Source organism: Macaca fascicularis, chromosome 11, assembly GCF_037993035.2.
Source record: "Macaca fascicularis isolate 582-1 chromosome 11, T2T-MFA8v1.1".
Classification (NCBI taxonomy): Eukaryota; Metazoa; Chordata; class Mammalia; order Primates; family Cercopithecidae; genus Macaca; species Macaca fascicularis.
This window is the reverse complement of record NC_088385.1, coordinates 16,647,117-16,672,709: the sequence shown is the minus strand read 5'-3', so window position 1 is coordinate 16,672,709 and position 25,593 is coordinate 16,647,117. Positions and strand designations below refer to the sequence as shown.

The window sequence follows — 25,593 nt, the reverse complement described above, 5'->3', positions numbered from 1 at the left end:
ATTTGCATATTGAGTTCAAGAGGCTCTATCTTCAAGTATGTAAAATAAATAGCGTAATCTGCTGCAATTGTGTTCCAATCCAGTATCCAGGGCATTGCACAAATGAAATACATAACATATTTAAAAATCACATTTCAGAAGATGAAAGATGGCAATCAGCTGAAGGTGGCTGTGCATCAGTAATACTGATAGGGAGAGGAGATTGTCTGGCTTGGCTAATGTGTAATATCGGAAAAGCCATTGCCTTAAGAGGCCTCATCTACAGAGGAAACCTGCTCAGATGGGTTTGGGGCCCACTGGAGTTTGTAGCCTCAAAGTCGTGATACCCAGGGCACTACCTGTCTTCCAGGGTGGAAAGTCTGCATGGTGCTCAAAGGACTCTGCCTTCTCTGAAGCTGAGCAGGAGTCACATTGTTTCCAGCCTGCAGACCAGGAATTTCACTTCATGGGCCCTTCCATGTTCAATCCTAGAGACCTAAGTGCCTCAGCTGGTTCAGGGGACAGCAATAAGACAAGGGGTGTTGCGAGAGAAACATATAATCCCATACTGTCAGCAAGCCTTCGTAAAGCACCCCTTCTTCTCAAGAAACATATACACTAAGTAAAAATGGTGTGTGCTATGGAAATGCTACTCTATACCAAGTCCCCTGGTTTTCTTCTCCAACCAGATTGCTGCCACTTAACCTCTCCTGAATAGAAATTCTAGTGCTGTCCTGGACACATGGGGTAGTGGCGGTACCCGTCCTCCAGTCCTCCGCAAACGATCAGATTTTGAGATGCCATTTAGGCTCTGCAGCTTACAAATCCCCAATATGGCTTTCAGAAGCTATAGAGCAATCAGTAAGAGATTTAGATTTGCGGAATTCCTGATGTAGTTTGCTTTCTAGAGGTGGTAGGTAGGTGGGAAGACTTCATAGGATGTTAAAACCAAAAGGAACAGACAGATAGAGCAAGAGAAAATTACTGGAGGGGGCAGTGATTTTGTAAGGAGTGGCAAAACATCCGGGAAAGGACACCCATTCTTCATCTCTGTTGAAACAATGTCCTGAATGTTTATTGTCCATGAAATGAGATAGGCCAGCCATATAGTCAGGGTCAGCCCAGCAGGGGCTGAAATGAAGGCTGCCATCTTGTGGACAGCAGGGCCTCACATCCTCTCAGTACAGGGAGGACAAAATTAGAGTAGGAAGACAGTTTCGATCCTCACTAACTGGAGGGTGTCAGCCTATTGTTTTGACCAGGCTTTTCTTAGAAGTCTAGGCAAGGTGAAGTCTTCTGAGCAGCAAGGCTGCTGATGGGACGGATGATGACGGTCACTGATGGGAAGCACCGTTTCCCTGATTGTACAGCTCTGTACCTGTTATCGCTGAGCGTGTTAGCTCCCTGGGCTCAGATCTACTTGTGAAAATTGTACTGCTTTTTGTCATTTGAATGAAAGACGGGTGTATGCCAATTTAGCCAGTGCAAAAATCCATCCTTGCTGCCATTCCGTAAGGCCAGGAGGTTGAGAGCATGATGGTTTCAGGGGAAAATGAGTTTGGCATGGTCTTGGGGAACAGAAATATTTTACTGCAGTTCACATTCTGATTCCACATGCTAGCCTTTTTCTTCATTTTAAGGTAAGTCACTTAACCTCTTGCTCGTAATTTGTCCATTTACAAAATGGATATTTAATACGCACATACCTTGCAGAGGTTTTGTGAAAATTAATTAGATAAAGGTTATAAAATGGTTGGCAGATGAAGCACTAACTGTTATTAAGCTGGGTAATTATATTGTGCTTACTTAAAATGTCTTCAGTAGACTCAGATATAAAAGCATTTTGTATGCCCTATCTCAAGCTTAATCAGTAGATGGCAAAATTGTTTTATGTGCCTAGATATGTAATGTACAGTCGTGTGCTGCTGCATAATGATGTTTTGGTAATGATGGACCGCGTGTACAATGGACCACATATATGATGGTGGTCCCATAAGATGATAATGGAGCTAAGAAATTCCTATTGCCTAGTGATGTCTTAATGATTTTGATTCTATGTAGAACTAGCCTAATGTATGTTTGTGTCTTAGTTATTGACAACAAATCTAAAAGCCAAAACAAGTAATTTTTAAAATAGAAAAAAAGCTTATAGAATGAGAATATAGAGAAAGAAAATATTTTCTACAGCTGCTGTATGAAAGGGGCAAAAGTTAAGCAATTTTAGAAGTGTATAAAATGAAAAAGTTATAGTAAGCGGATTTATTACTGAAGAAAGAAACCCTTAAAACTAAATTTGGTGTATCCTAAGTATTCAATGTTTATGAAGTCTATAGTAGTGTACAGTAATGTCCCAGGCCTTCACATTCACTCACTCACTCACTTACTCACTTATTCACTCACTCAGAGCAACTTTCAGTCCTGCAGGCTCCATTCATGGTAAGTGCCCTATACCATTTTTTATCTTTTATACCATTTTACAAAATCTTTTATACTGTGTATGAATTTTTTTTTTTTTTTGAGGTGGGAGTCTTGCTGTCTCTCCCAGGCTGGAACGCAGTGGTGTGATCTCGGCTCTCTACACCCTCTCCCTCCCAAGTTCACCCTCTCCCTCCCAAGTTCAAGTGATTCTCTTGCCTTAGCCCCCCAAGTAGCTGGGATTACAGGCGTGCACCATCACACCTGGCTAATTTTTGTATTTTTAGTAGACATGGGGTTTCACCATGAGACGAGGCCAGGCTGGTCTCAAACTCCTGACCTCCAGTGATCCACCCACCTCAACCTCCCAAAGTGCTGGGATTACAGGTGTGAGCCACCACACCTGGCCCATTTTTTTTTTAATCTTTTATGCTGTATTTATACTGCACCTTTTAAATGTTTAGACATGTTTAGATATACAAATACTTATCATCGTGTTACAAGTGCCTACAGCATTCAGCACAGTAGCAGGCTGTACGTGTTTGTAACCAAGGAGCAATAGGCTATACCACAGAGCCCAGGTGTGTAGTAAGCTTACAACTAGGCTTGTGGAAGTATACTCTGTGATGTTCACACAATGATGAAATTGCCTAACAACACATTTCTCAGGACGTGTCCCTGTTGTTAAGCAATACATGGCCGTATATTGATTTTTTTGGGGTTAAACAAAATTGTTTCTTTTTACATTCTATCTATTCCACTCATTATCTTTCCCTCTCTCATTTCTCTGCCTTCTCTTTCTGATAACAATTCCGCTGTTTTATTGTTTGCTCAACTGACTTGGAATTAGGACAGAGGAGCCAACAGGCTTGTAGAAGTGGGTGAAGGTGGACTGTGCACTGCGTCAGTCCTGGGGCTAGGTCCACAGCCACTAAGATAGGGCCATTGTCACCATATATTTGAGGACATGACACAGTTTTCTTCCCATTTCAGAGGGCAAGCACTATGTAAATGTAATACCTGGCCGCAAAGCAAGCTTCAGAAGTAAATGCCTAAGAGCTACTCACCCACAGAGGCATCAATTGGCCCTCTCTTCTTTTTGAGATTGTGCCAAAGAAATAAAATACATGAGATCCACAAACCACCAGTCTTCATTACTCATTTTCCATAATTATTACTTGTCCTGGATGAGTGGGTAAGTGTAAGTAAGACTGAAATAAATCCCCAAAGCATTCTAAAAGCAGGTCACTTTGACTAAGAATTGATTCATTCTGTTAGAAGTTTAGATTTCTTTTTATTTATTTATTTTTCTACTTCCGTTCATGCTATCTTTTGCTGATCCTTTTGTATGAGTTCTGTTGAATTCTGTGCCTTGTAATCCCATGCCTACATATTCGTTTTTTGGGTTTTTTTCAGTTATGAGGATAGAGAAAACTTTTTTCCCCCTTATGAAGACTTTACTACACTTCATAATTACAAAAGTATTGAAAAACATGAATGGTGGGTTTTAAAATAGAAATTCACTGAGCTGCATGTACATTTATAATGTGTGTATTTATATGGTTGTCCTTGCCTGCATAAATACTACAAATTATTAAAACGTTTTAAAAAGTCCATTATTCAAATTTTTATTTTAATTTTTTTTTAATTTGTGTCTTTGTTTCTCCTGTATCATTGAACGGTTTTTCCAAAGCATTGCAGCTTATTTTTGTAATTACTTTTGGCTTGAAATCTAATTTGTTTTCCTATGTTGACATCTGAGAGGATATATAGGGTAGTGATTAAGAGCATGCACATTAGAGATAACTGCCTCTGTTTGTATCCTAGCTCCTCCATTTAGTAGCCATGTAACCTTGGGTTAGTTACTTAAGTTTTCTGTACCTCAGTTTATTCATCTGTTAAATGGAGCTAATAGGGCTAATAATAGCATCTACCCCATAGGATTGTGTGACGATTAAGTGAATTACTATGTATAAAGCACTTGGAGTGTGCGTGTGACATGAGTACTGCATAAGTGTTTATGGGTGACAGTTTATTCTGTGAACCTCTATTGTGGAAGCATCATACTCTAAACATGTGGTTAAGAAACACTGATACCCCTAGAGCTGACTTGCATTAGGAGGTTTATTATAGAGGGAGGAGTATGGCCCTCAAGAGGAACTGGGCAGAGTGGTGGGTGAGTATTGGGCAGGCTGTAGGAACCAGGCAGCTGCTCTCCTTGTCTCCTTTCCCTCCTGGCTGCGAGAACTCTTGATTCTGCTTCTCATTCTTTGCTTCTCAGACGGTTCCATTTCTGTTTCTCTTTGCCACCTGGCCCTTCCTGCTTGCTCATCAATACTCTTCTGTTCAAAATCCATCACCCCAAATGAGAGTCTCAACCTGGCAGTTTATTCAGCCTCAAAAGTCCATTGCCCATAGCTAACTTATTTAGCTTCTAGGCATTCATGTTCCAGTTCTCCTAATTGGTTGAGCTTGGTCAAGTACCCAGCCCTAGTTCAAAGCCAGAGCAATTGGGGTGACATGAAACTGTGGGAGCAGATGATGTATAGGATGCTTCTTTGGAGGCAGTTTCTGTATGAACTATATGAACCATGGCTTTTAAAAAATTTCCAATTAAGAAATACATTTAACATCAAACCAGTACATACACCTGTAAATATTAAACTGAAAATAATCTTTGCCTTTACAATATGATGTGAACTGATCTGGTCTATTTCATTCCCTTTAAAAAAAGCTAGTCATGACCATATTTGGAAAAGCACTGCCCTGAAACTTGTGAGTACTTGGTGCATTGGGTTGGGAAACAATCGGCTTTTTTGCACTTTTCTAATCAGGGCTTCTCTCTTTTTGGTGCACAACAGTGTCATCTGGGGCACTTGTGAAAAATGCACATTTCCATATTTATCTCCAGGTATTCCTCATCACCTGGCCTGGGGTCAGGCCTAAATATTGGCCAGTTTTGCCAAGTGCTCAGGTGTTTCTGATGCAGGTTGCTTGCAGATCTTATTTTGAGAAACACTGCATTAGACATGTGTTCTCAACTAAGCTATATACTGTTACCATCTTTATTTCCTTCTGTGCATGAATGCTTTGTCTAATGAACAAGTTGTATTCTGAAAGTCAGTTTCTGAGACCCCTAGTTAAAACTTCAGAATACCACTTCTTTTAGGAAGCTTGGTAGATTCCTCAACCAATACATAAAAGCCTTGTTAAGCTCTCCTGTAGATCTTGTTACCAGTGCTTCTCAGATCTGATTGCTGGTAGCCCTGGGTTGAGTGACATGGGGACCAGGATTTGGATGATAGGTAGGGGCAGTGAGGGTAAAACACAGGGGAAGAACATTTATATGGAGGATGAAGTGCACATGAAAGATAAAAGAGTGAATCTTTCACATTAACAGGGAGACAAGGTTCCTCTTGGAGGGCTTCTAACCACACCCAGATGGAGAGGAAGATCTCTTAGGAATGTGTACTTGCACTCTCAATTTAGAGAGAGATTTCATTCTTGTACTGTCTTCATTTAGTTGACCCTTAAGTCAGATTTTTCACCCCAACTGCTCTTTTTTTGTGGTTTAGTATTTGTCTTTCATTGTCTATAGGACCTTCTGCCATTTTATGTACTGCTAAAATCTGGAAATTGATATAAAATACACAGAACTTATTTTCTAAATTGTCTCCCACCACTATCTTCTCCCAAATTTTGGTGTAGGGAACAATTTTGCACAGTTTTCCTCTCCCACCTTTTTCACATCTTACTGTGTTTTACCCCTAATCAATTTCAAATCTATTGTCTATTGTCTTCTCTGCAGCTTTTTGTTTGTTTGTTTGTTTGTTTGTTTAATGGCCTGATTATCTTCTACATGAATAGCTATAACCTCCTGGGGGAGGTTTCTTACTTTCTGTGATCCTTCAATCAATCTCTCAAACTCTAACCAAAATAACCAGTACATGTGCTAATTTAAATGCACCACTCCCTTCTTAAGTCTTTACTTTATGAGCAGCCAAGTTCGTAGAAGGAATCTTGAAGCATGAGTGGAAAGAAATATTTCTCGTAAAGGAAAAAGACAAAAATATGTATACATACACATACATTCATGATTTTAAAAATTTCATCAAACTAGAAATGGAAAGGAAATTCCTCAACTTGACAAAGGTATGAAAACCCTACAGGTAATATCCTATTTAATGCTGAAAAACTGAGTATGCTACCCCTAAGATAAGGAAGAAGATAAGGATGTTCTCTGTTACTAGTTCTAAAAAAATTTTTATTGGAAGTCCTAGCCACTGTTATTGGACTAGAAAAAGAAGAGGAAGGTAAAAAAAACTATCATTACTCCCAGGCAACATGACTGTCTATGTAGAAAGCAGCAAAAAATACACACACACACACACACACACAAACCTACTAAAATAAATGTCAGTTTCTTAAGGTCACAGGATACAAGGTCATACAAAAATTAATTGTGTATATATATTATCAATGAACAATTAGAAATTGAAATTTAAGAAATAAATTTATAGTAACATCAAAAACATGATATTCTTAGGGATAAATTTTATAAAATATCTGACTCAATATTGTTAAGGTATCTTATTTTTCTTAAATTTTTATAGATTCAATAAAAACACAGTCAAACTCCCAGTAGGATTTTTTTTGTAGAAATTAACAGCTGATTCTAAAATTTACATGGCAAAACAAAAAAAGCCAAAACAATTTTGGAATTAAAAAGTTGCAGGACATACACTGCCTGTCTATAAGACTAAAAAGCACAGTAATCAAGGCAGTGTGGTAATGGCATAAAAGAATCCACAAGTAGATTTTTGACAAACGTGTCAAGGTGGTGGAGGAAGGGCAGTCTTTTCAGAAAATGATGCTGAAACAATTGTACATCCATATGCAAAACACACATACACCCATAAATGAACCTCGACTCATACCTTGTACCATGTAAAGTGATTAATAAACTGAAAATGTATCATAGAACTGTAATTATACAACTCTGACATTAAAAAACTTTTAGAGGAAAACAGGAGAAAATCTTTGTATCCTTTGTTTAGGCAAAGACTTCCTAGATATACAAAATGCATGAGCCATAAAAGAAAAAATTAATACGCTGGACTTCATAAAAAACAAAAACTTCTGTTTTTGAAAGGCACTGTTAAGAAAATAATAAGCCACAAAATGGGAGAAAATATTTATAAAATACATATTTTATATAAAGAACACATCTAGAATATGTGAAGAACTCGCGTAACTCAATAGCAAGAAAACTCAAAAAGTGGACAGAAGATGTGAACAAGCACTACTAAAGAAGAGATAAGATGGTAAATAAACATTGAAAAAAATTTTCACGTCATTAGTTGGCAGGAAATTCAACTCAGAACTACAATGAGCTGAACACCAAATAAAATGAATGAAATTTAACAAAAAGAAAGAAGGACCACAGGCAGGTAAGAAGGAAGAAAAGAACATTCACAAGACTTTGGAAAGAATAGGTTGGTAGGAATGGTAAGAATGTGGAGAAACTGCGGGTGGGAATGCAAAATGGGATAGTCACTTTGGAAAATTTGACGATTAAATATAAATGTTAAAATACTCTAACCAAGAACTCGGCAATCCCAGTGTCAGGTACCTACTTAAGAAAAGTGAAAACATATATCCACACTACAGACCATACATGGACATTATAGCAGCTTTATTCATGATCACCAAAAGTGGAAACACCCTTAATGTCCATCAACAGTGAATCAATAAACATATTTTGATATATCTATACAAAGGAATATTACTCAGCAATGAAAAGGATGAAGTTCGGATACACACAACAATATTGAGGAATTTTAAAAGTTGTTATGTCGGGTGAAGGAAGTCAGACACAAAAGGTTGTATACAATATTATGCCATTTATAGGATGTCTGGGAGAAGCAAAATTATAGAAATCAGATCAGTGATTGTCATGCACAGGAGAGGGCTAAGGGATTGATTATAAAGGAACATGGAAATTTTGGGGTGATGGAAATATTTTATATCTTGGTTATGGTGGTGGTTATATACTGTATATGGTTGTCAAAAACCTATAGAACTATAAACCTGAAAGTGTGAATTTTAATGTATGCAAATTGTACCTCAGTAAACTGGATCTTAAAAGATTTTCATAAATTAAAATTTACATTTATGTATACTGATGTATACATAAATGAATAATGTCTTTGTCACGCCCATTTAGTAATAACAGGCTTCCACATTTGCATAGTATCTTTCAACTTTTAAACTGCTTTCATACCCATTTTCTCATGTAAGTCTCACAACGCTGTGAAACAGGCATTGTTGCTTATATTTTAGAGATGAGCCACTTCCCCGAGGTTCAGAGAGGCTAAGTGATGTGCCTAAGGTCACATAGTAAATCTTACTCAAATCCAGGGATTTTCCACTATTTCTCAGTGTCTCTTTAAAAAATAGATCATATTTGCCAATTTAGAAAAAAAAGTTTTTTATTTGTTTGTTATGGCTTACTTGACTTCTCTTTCCTCCTCTTGATTGGCTGGGAATTCCTGCTTTGGTGCCTTCCATTTATCCTCTGGTCCAGACAAATTCCAGAGAGTTTCCTAGCACTTCACTAGTCCTCTGTCAGAGTTCCATGTTGCCCAAAGGACAGATCTCTCAGGAAAGCTCTCTTGATAAACCCAGAATCTCCTACCTCTCAAGAGCATGCTAGGCCAGGAACTGTGTCCCTTCCTCTTGGCAAATAAGACACATACTATGTTTGTATCTTATGTCTCTAGTTTATCTCTGCATTATTTCTTCATCTATCTCTGGGAGATTTGTGTAAGAAAGACTCATATTGACTCTGGGGTGAGGAGACAGATGGCAGTTTAGAGAGTTGGTGTAGGAATGAATATGTGCACAGGATGATAGAAGAATGAGCGAATTTTAAGGTGTGGATGATTAATGAGATGCAGAGGTAAAGGCTTAGTGACTCTCTCATTAAACTCTGCAGAGCTCAGACTGAATCAGGTATGTTCCTGTCAAGCCACATCACTATCTCTCTATGTAGATTCTTAAGGGAAGAGGAGAATAGGAGAAAAGATGTCAGGTTTTAGAGGAAGGAAAGTGTAGTATGGCAAGCAGGAGAAAATGATTCTGATGGAGATATTTTGATGTAGAATGAGAGGCGAAGCCAGAGAAAAGATGGTTGTTGGAAAACATTAGGATATTGCATTAGGTGATGAAGAAAGAATTTGGTGCTAAAGTAGAGAAAGCAGCAGGTTTGACTTAAGCCTGAATATATATTAAACAAAGGAAAACGACAAGGGCATGTGAAGAGTTTATGAAAACGTTTCAGATGTGTTAACCTTGCAGTGAGGCCAGGCAACTAGGCAGATGGATAGAAGTGTGAAACCAGGCCTTTCTTCTAGTTAAGGAAGAGGAAGTTTTGAGTCATTGACTCCAGTGGAGAGAGGGGATTGGGGGGTCATGGTTATATCCTGGTCTAGGAATGAAACCTGCTGAAGAGACAGGATGAAGAACAAGAGAGAATGGCCCAGGCAAGGTAAGAGAGTAGAGGAAGAGGTGCCGAAGGAGACTGCCGGGTGCAAGGGGACCAAGGAAATGTGGAGAGATTAAGTGTTGAGGTGGATGGTGAATGGGGGAAGAAACAGATGACAAATCTTGTAAAGGATAGCCAGGGAAAATTAGAACAGCAGAAAAAAAGAGGCAAGTGGAGTTGTTCGTGAACATATTTTAAGAATAGAGAAGACGGATTTAAGACACAAGGTGAGGAATAGAACAAAGAGGATGGAGTAGGAGAGGCAAAATGAATAGAACTAAAGTTCTTTCTTTTTTATACATATTCTCATGTGCGCACATGTGCATGCACACCTGTGCACGCGCGCGCGCACACACACACACACACACACACACAACCTTATACTCCTTCGTCAGCCAAAGCAAGACAAGAGAGAATTTGAGAACTGAAACAAAGCTGCTTCCAGATGAGAGGTCTCAAAGAGGCTGTGGAACAACCTTTGCATGGCATGAGAGTAAACACAGTAAACAGGAAGGCAAGAGCTGAAGGAGAAGACTTGGGCTAGAGATGAGGGAAGAGAAGCCTCTGTACACAGGGCAGTTGCAGGCAGTAGCCCAGGGTCATTGTACTTAGGTTCATGTGAGCAGAGGGAAGTTTTCGTGTAGAGAAGAAAACTGTTTCCAAGAATATTATTTCAATTGAAAACACTTCAGTGAATGTTATTTTGTAAGCGCTTTAGTTTACTAATCATGATAAAACTGGGGTCTTCACTTCTCAACAGTGGCAGCTTATTTGCCATTATTGGGAGGCAGGGAAGGAATTTCCATGCTGTAATAAGCCAGCCTAGTTGATTTCCCAAACAGCTCTTGGAGGCAGCTGCGGTTTCAGTCATCTTGGAAGCTGAGGATAAACTGGATTTAGCGATGGGAGATCTGTTCCTCTTCCTCCCGATCTTCCACTGTTTTTGGTTGCATCTCTAGCGTTAAGTCCAAGTGCCAGCTGAGCATCCCCCAATTCCTCGACTTGCCTTTTCAGCTTTTCTCCAAACTCTCCTTCTGTGGACTCTTGCTCCTGGCCAGGCCATGCTGTTCTTATTCCCCAATATGTTTTGTGTCTCACTTGTTTTCTGACTTAAGGCAGCCTCATTTTTGTACTTTGGCTCCTTTCCTCAGATACCCTCAGTGCTCTTTAGTCCAGCTCAAAAGCTGCTTCCTAATAAAGGCGTCTCCAGGACCCAAGGCCGGGGCAGACCCTCTGCCTTTGTCTTTATACTGCCTTAGCCCTCTCTACGGTCCTGACAGTCCTGTGTTGGGGAGTGTGTGTGCTTTTCTGTGCAGGGGTGTCAGGTCCTTGTGGCTGAATTCTGACTCCTTAACACACTTTACAGTGACTCACAGATGGGCACACAATAAGGACATATTGGTTCATTGGACTTTCGAGGACAGAGGGATAGAAGCTGGTATATGAATTTGTAAGTCAAGTTTTCAGCCTTCCACGTTTAATTTAAGGTGGGAGAGTTGCAGGCATCCTGATTGTACTCCCTTTATCTGATTTTGGAGAATTCTGCCCATGGATTCTGGCCTGGCCTGCAGCTGTGTCTAGCAAGTCAGGAAGGAGCTCCATTTGGTCTCAGTGGGGCATGGACAAGGAGGCATTGACTATACCAGCCTGTCCCCCTTGCCATTCCTATGGCGATGGTGGACATGGTCATTCAGGCCGGATATATGTGCTGTTCCAGCAGGGGATCAAGAGGCTGGATTCAGAGAGAGCAGCTACTTGCTTTTGAAAACAGTATAAAATGTGAAGGGTGACCAAATTGCAAGTATATTATTACTATTACAGGAAAAGATTCACAAATAGTTCTCAGTTTTTTTTTACTATTTCTAATTTCTTTTCTGCATATTAAGAAAAACCACAAAGTTAACTGTCATGTATTTCTTTGAAATATCACCTTTTTGTTTTCTTGTGTTGTTATACAGTCATGTGCCCTATAATGACAGTGGCTGTGTAAGATTATAATACTGTATTGTTACTGCACATCTTCTATGTTAGATGTATTTAGATGCAAAAATCCTTACCACTGTGTTACAATTGCCTACAGTATCCAGTACAGTAACATGCTGTACAGATTTGTAGCCCAGGAGTAACAGGCTCTCCCATATGGCCTATGTGTGCAAAGCTGTACCATCGAGGTTTGTGTAAATACACTCCATAGTGTTTGCACCATGATGAATTCGCCTAATGATGCATTTCTTAGGACACAGCTCTGTCATTAAGCCACACATAATTGTATTTCCTTATACTTTGGTTTCTAATTTGTATAGTCAGTAAAAATTGATTCTAAAACTCAAATTTTTTCATGAATCAGATTCCAACCAAATCGAAGAGAAGAATAAAAACTTAGGGCTTCATTAACCAGTTGTTACTTCAGCAAAGTCCCATTTAATGACCACATTTTCCCTGAGTGAAAATGCGCTGTCTTTCTCTGAATTTTATTTTGTAGTCGTTCTAATAATTGCTTGCTGTATTTTTCTGACTCCCAGTGCTTTCACGTTTCTCATTCTCAAAATGCTGACTCGCAACAGTTGTTCTGTTGAAATTGTCTTCAGGTGTTTATCTGTTCTTTGCCGAGAACCAGGCACCTGGAGACCATTACTGCTTATAATGCTGCTCACCAGGGCCTGAGGATAAGCAGGGAGCAGCATCAGAAGAGGCCGTACTCGACTTGGTGGTGGAGGTGGTGGTGGTAGAATTCAGGTCTTGCTTTCGCCACTTTGAATCAAAGAAAGCCTCATAGGTATTATTGTGGCATTCAGGAGGAATCTGCATCATTTATAATCAGAGCAGAACACAGAAGCCACACTCAATTTGTTTAATTTGAAGACAGTTCGGTAAAAGGGCTATTTACCAAGGTGTGGACAGAAACCACAAGAAATGGTCTGACATCCTGGAGCTAGTAGCAGCTGGGTGTAGCTACCACCACCTGTGGCCCCGAAGGAGGAAGGTAGGAGTAACTTCTGGAGCCTGGAAATAGGCTGTACAGAGCGAGCCATGGGGAGAGGGTTGCTTAGCAGAAGCTGTGACCTTCAGTCAGGTGATACAACCAGCCCACAGTGAGTGGCAGAAAGGGAAGTGGGTCAGGGGAGTCGATAGCCCTGTCTTAGTCTTGTTCCCACTCATCTCCTGCTTGTGTGGTCTATTGGTGAAACCCACCTGGAAACCAGACGACCGGGAAGTTTACCATACAGTCCAAACAGGTCTGCTTCCCAGGGTCTTAGCTCATAGCAGAGAGTCGATTTTTTTTTTTTTATTTTGAGACAGTGTCTTGCTCTGTCACCTAGGCTGGAGTACAGTGGTGCGATCTCAGCTCATTGGAACCTCTGCCTCCCCGGTTCAAGCAATTCTCCTGCCTCAGCCTCCCAAGTAGGTGGGACTACAGGTGCGTGCCACCATGCCCGGCTAATTTTTTGTATTTTCAGTAGATACACGGTTTCACCATGTTAGCCAGGATGGTCTCAATCTCCTGACCTCAAGTGATCCACCTGCCTCCGCCTCCCAAAGTGCTGGGATTATGGGTGTGAGCCACAGTGCCTGGCCTGAGAGTAGATCTTAAGTGGTGAGTGGGAGACCAGAATTCACAGAATTTTAAAGCTGGAAGAGACTTCAAGAACCAGTCCATTTCTCTTATTTCACAGATCAGGAAATAGAGCCACAGGCGTGTTAGTGGCAGAATTGTAACAGGGCCTAACAATTTCCTCAGTCTGTGTGCCTCCTACCCCACTATTCTACTCATCCTGTAATTTGGGAGAAAGGAGAGAGAGGAGGAAGGGCAAGAACAACTGAAGAGTAAAGCTTCAACTTATAATAAATGCTTCAAATAGGTGCTCAGTTACACAGGTAACGTCAGAGGGATTTTAACGAGTTCACAATTCGGTTATGCTTAGTCGTGTGGCTAACAACTGTGTTTATTGGTGGGAATAATGGTGGAAATTTGTATTAGGAAATATGTGATGCACCTATAGTTGGCTGGATAACCAGCCAGCTGAAATAATGCAGCTTTTGTTCCCTATTGACACTGGCCTAGCTACAGGGCTGTCTTTGAGGTGTGGTCTCAAAAGCTTGTTTTAAACCTTGGCTCTGAGATGAAGTCTGAGTCATACTTGGGTGCCATGTTCCATCAGCAGAACCATCGTATAGCTCAGAGACCAAGGGAAACGGGGCTAATTTAAGCTCACACACATGCAAGTCTCGTATAAACATTGATTTACACATACAAATATACATCCAGATACATAGGCAATTACCAACTAACAACATTGACCTAGAAATGATCCCTATATATCAAGAAGTTGGAAATGGTATTGGTGTTTATTGTATTGCCTTTTTATTATGATAACCCTTGGGAAATGGAAGACCTAGAACAGTGCCTTTGTTTATGATCAGTGGAGTTAGAGAATGAGTGGAGTTGGAGAGTTGCCGCTCATTATTGGTCTGGTTCATTCATTAATGTCATTAACAAATGTTCGTTGTGCACCTACCATATGCCACATGCTTTGCCAAGTGCTGGAGACAGATAAATAAGACACAGTTCCTGCCTCATTTCATTAGGGTTTACAAGAAAAGCCTTGTTACTAGCAAAAGCAGTGAGTGTGGGTTCTGCCTTTCCTGTACTTCCATACTCCTTTCCAATACTCTTTGTGATTGAAGATATTGATTCCAAATCTGAAGTGTGATTATTCTGATGTCAGTAATATGACAGTTGAAGCTGTCATATTACTTTGTATAAAATTTGGTGGCTATTTGGTGGCTGGTAGGAGGGAGGGAATGAAGAAGTAGGTGCTGGCTCTCCCTGGGATTAGAATTTATTTTAAGTATTGTTTACATTAGCCATGAGATTGTCACTTACAGACTTTTTAAAACAACCTATTTCTAAGGTCAGTAGAAATTGTGCTAAAGCCAGGGAAGGAGGTGGGAGGGAAGGAGCTCTTTGACTCCTTTCTAAGTAATTGGAGTCAACAGAAGCTCCTTATCTGCCTCTGAACAGAATATATTCACATTCAATGAATAAATATCAGGTAACCGCATTGTGCTAGATGCTTTCAAGTAAATTGTTTAATATTCACAACAACTCTGTAAGGTGAGGATAATAATTCCTATTTTATAAAGAAGAAAATGAGGTCTAGGTAATTTAAGTTACTCTCTTCCTTCCCCCCAAGATAAGTGTCAAAGCCAGGTTTCAATTCTAGCTCTTTGGACTTCAGGTCCTTGCTTTCTTCACAAGATCATAAGGATCTTCTAAATGATATTTTATTGCTTTTGTAATTTCAATCTGCCGTTTTCACTACTATTTCCTACTCATCTGTTCGTCCTTAGCTCGTTACTCTCCTGATCTCTCAGCACTGGGCATGCTCTGTCACAGCCTTCTCACATGATACCGTAATTTCCTGTTTATTTGTTTGTCTTGACCACTAGCCTAATGGCTGCTTGGAGATAGGATCCCATTCCCATTCTGTGTTGGATCCTGTCTCCTAGCACATTCCCTGGCATGTGGAAAATGTTCAACAAACTTTTGTCGAATGAATCGGTCTTCACAGTGATTCTGCGAAGGCAGTAGTTATCTCACACTTTGCAGAGTTAGAGAGGCAAAGATCACACAGCAAATTAAGAATAAATGTTAAAAGTGAGTCCATTAACTCTAAAGCTTTGCTCTCTCCATTACAAAACAACATGATTATTATTGCAGAAGAGGCTTTGTTGAGGGATGCAATGGCTTGGAATATGTCTAGGCTATAGAGAAGATTGTTTTGGGGGTTGGGGCTTGGAAGTAGCCTTCTTCAACACCTATATTTTATTTTTTACTTTTGTTTTTTTTTTTGAGACAGAGTCTCACTCTGTCACCAGACTGGAGTGCAGTGGTGCCATCTTGGCTCACTGCAACCTCCGCCTCCTGGGTTCAGGTGATTCTCCTGCCTTAGCCTCCCAGCTAGCTGGGACTACAGGTTCTCACCACTGCGCCCAGCTAATTTTTGTATTTTTAGTAGAGATGGGGTTTCACCATGTTGGCCAGGATGGTCTCGATCTCTTTACCTCGTGATCCACCCACCTCAGCCTCCCAAAGTGCTGGGATTACTAAAGTACTGTAAGCCACAGTGCCCGTCCATTTTATTTTATTTTATTTTTTTATTTTATTTTATTCAACTTTTATTTTAAGTTCTGGGGTATATGTGCAGGATGTGCAGGTTTGTTACATAGGTAAACTTATAAATGGGAGCTGAACGATGAGAACACATGGATACATGGGGGGAGGAATACACACTGGGGCCTGTGGGTGGGGAGGGGGTGGGGGAGGGAGAGCATCAGGAAGAATAGCTAATGGATGCTGGGCTTAATACCAAGGTGATGGGTTGATGTGTGCAGCAAACCCCTATGGCAGATGTTTACCTATGTAACTCCTACATTTTAAATCTCCTCTAGTGCAGGCTGTTTATCTGCAGCTCAGAACACCACTGTTTTCTGGGTAGATGCCTATAGGTTTGGTGGTCTGTCCCCTATTCCCTGCTCTCTGTAGTCCTTCCAGTATCTTCCTTTGACTCCTTCCCAGCTGAGATTTTCCTGCTGCCCTGCTCCTGTGCTTCTCCTTTTATCATCTGCTTATTTTCACTGCCTGTCCCCCTCTTAATAGACAGCGACAAGCCAATAATTTTTATTAACACTTGAAAATGCTATTTTGCTGTTAAACCAATACACACAATTGCCCTAATCTGCTGCCAAATGGTAATAATCGGAATCAGGTTTCAAAAGGTTTGGATTTCAGCAGGGCTGCCCACGCTGTCCTTGGAGGCCTATAAATTAATTATAATTAAGAACTGTGTGCAGATATTAGGAGAGGAACTTTGAGCAATTTTGATGTCTGCTCTTGCAGAATATTAAGGAAAAAAGAAAAACCTGTGAGTGTTTGCTGCTGGTGAGAGTACTGATAATCATCTACGTTTGTATTACAAATTTCTATTAAAATGCACACATGTAAAGTGATTTATAATCCTTTATTAGTTATCTGTACAAACCTCGTATCAAGAATCTGGGTGACAGTAGATGTGATACTTCTGCTTTGTGCCTACAGCAGGGAAGAACAGCTCAGATAGAAAAACCTGGCTTGAGCCACTGGAAGTGTTGTAAGGACAAGAAGGAGCCCAGGCGACAGGTCTGGTTGAACTAAGAATGAGAAGGCTCTTACTCAGGAGAGGTTCTAGGAAAGATTTGGCAGAAATACTGCTGCCAGGAGATCCAGTATCACCTTTGCTTTTGGCAGTGTTGGGGCCATCTTCTCCTAGGGGTCTACAGGAGCTGGGGGTCTTAGGATGGGCATCCTTACATGCATTATATAAGAGGACTTGATGGTTCATCTGCTGGCTCAAAGATTTGGATAATCAGAGCCTGTACCTTTTCCCCCTCTCCCATCTGTCCTGTTCTTCTGTCATCAAATATTTTCCCAGAAACAGCTTTAATGAAGGCTTTGATTTTCTGTTTCCATTATTAGTGTGGCTGTGATATGTTGAAATCAATTTGGGGTTAATTCCCTGGAGGACTATATTTTGGTGAGTAAATACCCCAACTCCAGGACCAAGGAGGCCTGTTTATTGTCATGTGGGTCACTCAGTGACAAATGAATTGGACGTGTATCTAGCATGTCCAGGGAGATATTTCTTTCTCCACTGGTTCCACAGGGGCACAGTCTCAGCCCCTTGCCTCCATGCCCCAGATTCTCAGGATTTCTTACTTTGCTCCTTTCTGAAGAAAGAACAGGGCAAGGGAGCTCAAAACCTTGAAAAGAGTAATGGATGATGGGAAGAGTGTGAGAGGGAGGAAAATAACAGAACACAGAAGTGTAGGTTCCAAGTCAATTGAAATCAAAGATTGGTGCCTTTTATGTGTTATTTCTACAGATTTGGATGATATTTAGTAGTTTAGCAGACACTAAGTGCATTTAGAGGATTGAAATTGGATTTTCAAATGCCCTGAATATATAGATGCCATTTGACAAAAATAGATATTGGTCTTGTACTTATTAGTGATACTGAAAAGTGGATGTCATCTGTGATACTCCCATTTCCTACCTCAGATGGTTGATGAATGCATGTATTGCCTAAGCTAAGCATTCTGACTCAAGATCATTTCTTTGGTTCAACATTTGCCCTGCTTCTCTAGATTTAAATTTAGAAGGTGTAACTTAAAACTTTAATTGACTTGGAACTTAAAATTCTTAAAAATATATTAATTAAAAATTATTTTGGATCTGTTCTGCAGAATTGAGTCAACCATACTTCTCAGTTCATAGCACACTTTCATTATAGGTTCAGATAAGGACACTGTGTTCAATAGTTCTTTGTGTACCTTTATCTTTTCTTATATATTTTAGAATAAATTTATAACATTTCTTTTAAAATCTTACTATTATTTTGATAAGAATTGGCTTGAAATTGTAGAAAATAGAACTTAAAATACTATGATATCACATTCATGAATGTGGTATATGGTTACATTGTTTGGGTCTTCTTTCAAATCTTTTAATAAAGTTTTCAAATTTTTGCTGTAGAGGTCTTGTTAAGACTTATGCTAATTCCTAAATAGATTGCAGTTTTTGGATGTACCCACTAGGTAAAGGCTGATGATCTCTTGATTTCCTATTATCAAAGAGTTATTTTTTTATGTGTTTGTTTTAAACACAATTTAACATTTCTATCATATATAAGTGTTTCCCTTAGTCAAGTGTGTTATCTGCATTTTTTCGAGATATTCGTGTAAATATCTCATTTAGTTCTCTAATGTGAATTATTTTGATATATATTCTGAAGTTAAGCCATTCTTGCATTTCAGGTATAAACCACAATTGATCATGGTGACTATGATTACTATTTTAAAAATATACTGTGTTTTAGTTAGCTTTTTTTTTTTTTTCCCCCTCAGTCGGAGCCTTGCTCTGTTGCCAGGCTGGAGTGCAGTGGCGTGATCTCGGCTAACTGCAAGCTCCAACTCTGTTGTTGAAGGGATTCTCCTGCCTCAGCCTCCTGAGTAGCTGGGATTAGAGGCATGTGCCACCACGCCCAGCTAATTTTTTGTATTTTTAGTGTTTTTAGTGATCTGCCCACTTCGGCCTCCCAAAGTGCTGGGATTACAGGTGTGAGCCACTGTGCCTGACCACTAATTTTTAAGGTTTGGTTTTTTTTTCCCCCCTTTATGTCCATAAGTAGAAGGGATTTACAATAATCTTTTCTTATAATTATCTGAATCTAGAATTAAGCTTTCCTTCTTTTTCTTTTTGTTCCACTTTTATGAGAAAGGCTCGTTTCTTCCTTAAAAGTTTGATATACTTAATCTATAAAGCCATCTGTACCACTTTTGCTTCTTTTTATTTTGGCAGAGGTGGGGTGGGATGGTGGGATAATTGGGTGGGGAGTGGAGGACTAGGGTAGGGAGTAGTTTTGATGAATTAGGGGTGTAGGCTTTAATAACAATTTTTAAATTTCTAAAACTTAATTCAAATGTTCTACATTCTTTTAAGTCCCTTTCCCTATTTGTCATTTTTATTACATATTACACATTAAATGGAAAAGTAACTAGTTTTTATAATATTCATTATTTCAAAATTTCTATTATATATGTTATTATTTTCTCTTTCATTTGCATTTTCTCTACTTTATTCTTGATTCATCTTGTCAGGACTTGATGTCTTTTAAAAGATCAGTTTTGTTTTTTGTGTTTCTTTCTTTTTTTTTTTTTTTTGAGACGGAGTCTCGCTCTGTCGCCCAGACTGGAGTGCAGTGGCGCGATCTCGGCTCACTGCAAGCTCTGCCTCCCGGGTTCATGCCATTCTCCTGCCTCAGCCTCCGGAGTAGCTGGGACTACAGGCGCCCGCCACCACGCCCGGCTAATTTCTTTTTTTGTATTTTTAGTAGAGACGGGGTTTCACCGTCTTGTGCTTCATTCGTTTTCTTGTTTATTAGGGTTGACTGTTAAGTTTTTAATGCAATAAGTGAAAACAATTATAATTAATCACATTTGATTTTCTTGGTTTATTATAGATGTATTTAAAGGTGTACTTTTCTCTCTAAACTGCTTTAATTGTCCTCTAGAAATTCTGACATTTAGTATTTTCATTGTTATTCTCTTCAAAGGAATTTTAGTTTCCCTTAAAATTTCCTTTTTAATTTTATAGTTATTTAATTACAAGTTTTTTTAAAAAAGATTTTGGATATGTAGTATTTTTGGTACCTTTAAAAATGTGCTTTTAGGCTGGGCACAGTGGCTCACGCCTGTAATCCCAGCACTTTGGGAGGCCGAGGCTGGCGGATCCTGAAGTCAGCAGATTGAAACCATCCTGGCTAACACGGCGAAACCCCGTCTCTACTAAAAATACAAAAAATTAGCCAGGTGTGGTGGTGGGTGCCTGTGGTCCCAGCTACTTGGGAGGCTGAGGTAGGAGAATGGCGTGAACCTGAGCTTGCAGTGAACCGAGATAGCATCACTGCACTCCAGCCTGGGTGACAGAGCAAGACTCTGACTCAAAAAAAAAAAAATAAAAAAAAAAAAAAAAAATAAAAGTACTTTTAATGTAATCACATTATGGAAAAATGACAATTGATTTCATATTGATTTTTTAAAATCTATTGATGTATTTTTGTAGATTTAATATTTTTCATGTATGTACTTAAAAAGAACATCTATTCTCTATTCTATATGCATTTCTAGGTATCCGAACTAGTTCAAACTTGTAACTCATGCTTTAAAAAAATCTTTTATGTCTTAGTTAATAAGATCTTTTGTCAGTTGGATTTGTCTGTTTCTTCCCATGTAAATTTTAGTTGTTGCCTTATACATGAATATGTGTTCATAATGATTGCATCTTCCTGATACCTATATGTGATATCACTTAATGTCCCTTTTGATGTTTTTGCCTTTGAATTTTATTTTGTCTTGATATTAAAATTTCGATAGATACTACCACTTTGGCCTCCAAAAAGGTTATACTCCTGTTCCATTATATGAGAATTCTTGTTTCCCCACTCTCTAATGTGACACATTTTAAGCCTATGTCTCCTAACTTTCTGTCTTTATTGGTAGCTTGGGAAACTGGACCTGATACATAGTTCTGGCATTTTAATATTAACTTCACTCACTGCCTGTCATATTCCAGTCATAATCTCCTTAATTGAATCACTCTAAATAATGTCCTGACTGCATTAAAGGATGGTGCTTGGAATATTTTTGACTTAATTATTGATTAAGTCACATTTTATATCCTTCCAGTTGGGATTGCCCCAGGACTCAGTTTTCTAAGGACAGGGTTGGCCTGGCTTCCCACCCAGATGTGTCTTCCCTTAGAGCCTGCTCTGAGCAAAGTGTAGACTGTTTCCTGCTATAGTTCCCCTGTACCAGTTACCGGCATGAAGATAAGCTCCTGTGGCCTTTTGTTTACTGTGGATCTCGGGATCACTTAGCCTAAGCTTCAAGGATGCAAAGAGCCAAATGAGTGAACAGTCAACTCTCTAATCCTGCTGCTTTGTTGCTAGTCCTGCTGGTGCACCCTGGTTTCTGAATTCATGGCGTGATTTGGATATGCTGAGCTCCACTGATTCCCAATACTGGCCCTGGCTGGAGTGACTCTTGAATTAATCTACATGACTAGTAAGCTGTCAGTGGAGGTCGCTGCTACCCCGAGGCCATTGTGTGACATCATCTTCAGGGATTATATCGCTCAGGGAACTAATATCTTTTGCCCCATGCGAGTTTCCTCTTAACATTCCTTTCAGCCTCTGTCTGCCATTCTTTCACCCTCACCTCCCACACACTCACTTTGTGCTATCATAAATAGCTAGGCTCCTTGAACAGCTTCTATAGAAGCTTAAACGTAATATCCTTTGCATCTGTAGAGTATTTTAGATTCTTCAAAGCACTTCCATATACATATTTTCATTTGATCTTCACAAAAATCTTTCAGGTATGTAGGTTAGGTATATTATCCTGGTTTCACCGATGATAGCATAGAGATGGTAATTAGGTGACTCGCCCATCCTCAGGCACTGTGTTAACGCAGAACTGGTATTAAAACACCAGTTGGTTTTGGTTGGTGATTTCTTTCATTCATTCATTCATTCATTCATTCATTCATTCACTCAACACTCATATTATACTGAGAGGCCCTGGAAGGGAATGAGGAAGGGCTTTGGATCCAGACAAACTTGGGTTTGAAAATTGATGCCATCCCTTATTAGCTGTGTAATCTTGGTCATGTACTTAACTCTCAGTTTTCTCATTTGTGATAAAGGGAAAGTATGACTTCCAATGTTTTTGTGAGTATCTAATAATGCATGAAAATTACCTGGCAATAGTAATATCTGGCACACAGCAGGTTGAACTATTATAGGTCAAAAATGGTCAAATATTAACAATTTTATATGGTTCAACCTAATGGTAGAAACTCAATATTGGCCACCATTCATTGAGTCCTTCCTTATTGCATATAGGCACTGTTAGAGTTCAAGAATATGAATAAAGTGAGGCAACATTTTCTTTATGGGTCTGTGTCTGTGTCTTGTGCTAGACCATGGTCCTGAAGGATAGAATCTGTATCTGTTGCATCCTCACCACTAAAAAAAAAAAAAAAGAAAAAAGAAAAAAAAGTTCACTAGGTTATAAGTGCTCAATAAATGCTTACTGAACTGAAAAAGTCCCTACTCACAAGGAGGTTATCAACTAGTTAAAGTAGGTGGACACATCATCATATATTGATAATAAAAGCTTATGCATATTTAGATAAATACATGCAGGCTATGGTGAGAGCTCAAAGGAAGCAATGCTCAATTCTACAGGGGGAGCAAGACTTCCTAGAGCAGGTGCATCAAGACTTACCATGGTCTCTGTGAGGAAGGGAGCAAAGCCACTCTGCTTATCTTGAACTACATGCTTTCTCTCAACGAATCCCCTTTTAATGTTTGAAATTGAGTCTGTATTCAAAGTAGCCTCTTTTTTTGTCTCACAGACCCTCTGTTACTGTTATCTCCCATAATGTATTGCTTTGTAAAGTGCTTCGCTGTATCCTGAGTATAAATGAGATGCTCTGTAAAACCAGACGCTATTCTTTGGGTGTCACAACTAGCCATTGCATAGCCAAAGATAATATATTGTGTGAGACAAAATAGAAGAACACAAGAGATATTTTAGAGAGCAAATAAAACATCAAAGTGGGAGAGTGGAGTACATTAAAGTTAATAAACTGTCATGGCAGAGTGGGCCACTTTTAAATGTGAAGGAAACTAATTTAGTGGCTTGTAACTAGGATTAGAATACCACTGGAATGAAGTTAGCCTATAGTTTTGCCAAATGGTAAATCTTTTGGCTTTCCTTGAGAACCAGTCATTGGAATTGAACTCTGTGTGTGTGTGTGTGTGTGTGTGTGTGTGTGTGTGTGTGTGTGTGTGTGTGTGTATGTAGTTTGTGCACAGCTCTTTGTGGTGCTAAACCCCTTCTGCTTCCTCTGAATATCAGTCCTACTCAATTGTCTATCTAGTGTTGCTTTCCTTTAAGTTCTGGGAGGAGGAATTCAGGCCATGGTTCCCCTGCTAAATTGGATACAGTCCATCAGCAAAGGTTTCCAGGGCTTGTGGAGTCATTCTCTGTTTTCACAGAGACACTGAGATCAGAAAACTTTCAGCAGTAAACTTTGCTCAGGCATGAACCACTGAGCTACTCATCTTATTTGCGAGAGAAAGACAAGGCAATCAATACAGGCCTCCTTCTTGGCAGTGTTGAAGGATGACTACACCAGTAAAAGTTCCAAAATGTTTTATGCCAAGAACTGGATTGGATGTTGTGCTTCTTCAGCCACAAAATGTCCCCAGCATCTTGCTCCCGAATCATTAACGCCCTTTGCAGTCAAGACTGACTGCTCAGCCCGAACACTTCCTTATCTTTCTTTCTTCAATACCTTCATGATTTTTAAAATTAGCTAATCTCTCAACATTTTTAGATTTTTAATCTCTTACCATTTTTTTTTTTTTTTTGAAACAAGCAGGAGATCTGAAGCAGCATTTTTATCCTTGATTGCATGCTGTCTCTCTCTTTGTAGAAGAATGCGAATCTGGTTTTGGTTCTGGGTGGAGTTTGTAGAATATTGCCTTGGAGTATTAAAATGCTGTGTTTATGTATTGGCATGCTGGTGTTATAATGCCGTTAACCTTGGATAATTACATAACTGTGTTGAGCTTCTGTTTTTCTACTTGATAAATGGGAATAAAATGTCTAATTTATAGGGTGTCCATGAAGATCAGAGAGATTATATATGACAAAATGCCTAACACAGTGTGCAGCATAAAAAGATGTACAATAAATGATTTTTAAATTTTTTTAAATTTTTTATGGATTCGGGCAGTACATGCGTGCTTTTGTTACATGGATATATTGTATAGTGGTGAAATCTGGGCTTTTTAGTGTAGCTGTCACCCGAATAGTGAACATTGATTATTTAAAATAAAGCAACATAAGCAGAACTAGTTATATTAAGAGGAGCTCTTGGAGAATGATGAGAAGCTTAGAGAGAGATGGCCAAGGCTTATATTCTATAGAGCGTTATGTCCTTAGTCTGCTGCATAGAGTAAGATTTGGGTTATATGTGGAAGTAAAAAAGAAGGAGTTCTTTGTAGGTAAAAGGTGGTAAATTATATGAAATTATATGAATTATATGAAAATACAGCATCAGTCATTTTAGAGAAGTCATGGCTATAGGATGGCAGCAGAAAAAAAGGAACATTTTTCAAATGTGGCTGCTAATGGTATTTAAGTTTCTGTATTTTGGTGCATAAATAGATCGGAGTAATATGTCTTCCTTATGATAATTGGTTATATGAGAGGCAGTTCCATGTAGTGTAATGGAACACATATTGGAATACAAAAGTCAGAAGATCTGGGTTCAGGTTTGTTTCACTTAATTGATTGGTACATGGTCTTAGAACACTTATCTTCTTTGAGCCTTGGTGTCAACATTTATAAAATGGGGATGATAATGTTTTTCTTATTTTATTCCCTACTGGGTCATTGTAAGGATCAATTGAGGCAATGTTTTAAAAATACTAGTCATGTATCAGTTGTTCTTGTAATTTAATATTAAGAGCCAGATACTAACAAGGTTACTAAAGAATTTTCTGGCTGTCGTCCTCATTGAGGCAAACATAAGGTGAAGGCAGCAAGAATGCAGGGCTTGTGTACCTATAGCCCCCCCACATCCAGTTTATCCAGCCCATGTTCTGTTGCTCACCTCTGCTGAGTATGTTTTTATGCTCACTTTGCCTGGCCTTGCCGTCCCTGAGCCCAAGAACAGTACTAGGGTGGGCTGTAACAGGAGGGCCAGGAGACTCGTGTATGCATACCTGCATGGCTACCTGGACCACTCACAATCTCTTTTCCTCTTTTGTCTGTCTGTAGCTGCCAATGACTATAGCAATAGCACCTTTTATTGCCTTGCTTAGGGATTTCTGAGGTTTTTGAAAGTTTCATTTTCTCTCATTCTGCAGAGGAAAGACCAGAGATAAGACAGTAGGCTGGAAGATGGAGTTGGGTTTGGTGCTCAATGAAAAGAGATAAGGTCCTTGAATTGCAGTAGCTAGCCTCTTCTAAGACAGGTT

General features: G+C 39.4%; 1 protein-coding gene across 2 annotated transcripts in view; it reads left to right on the top strand.

The window, feature by feature from the left end:
- The window catches only part of GRIN2B (glutamate ionotropic receptor NMDA type subunit 2B), a 422,075-nt gene that overhangs the window by 90,748 nt on the left and 305,734 nt on the right, over positions 1-25,593 (top strand). The gene's annotated exons all lie outside the window — the stretch shown is intronic.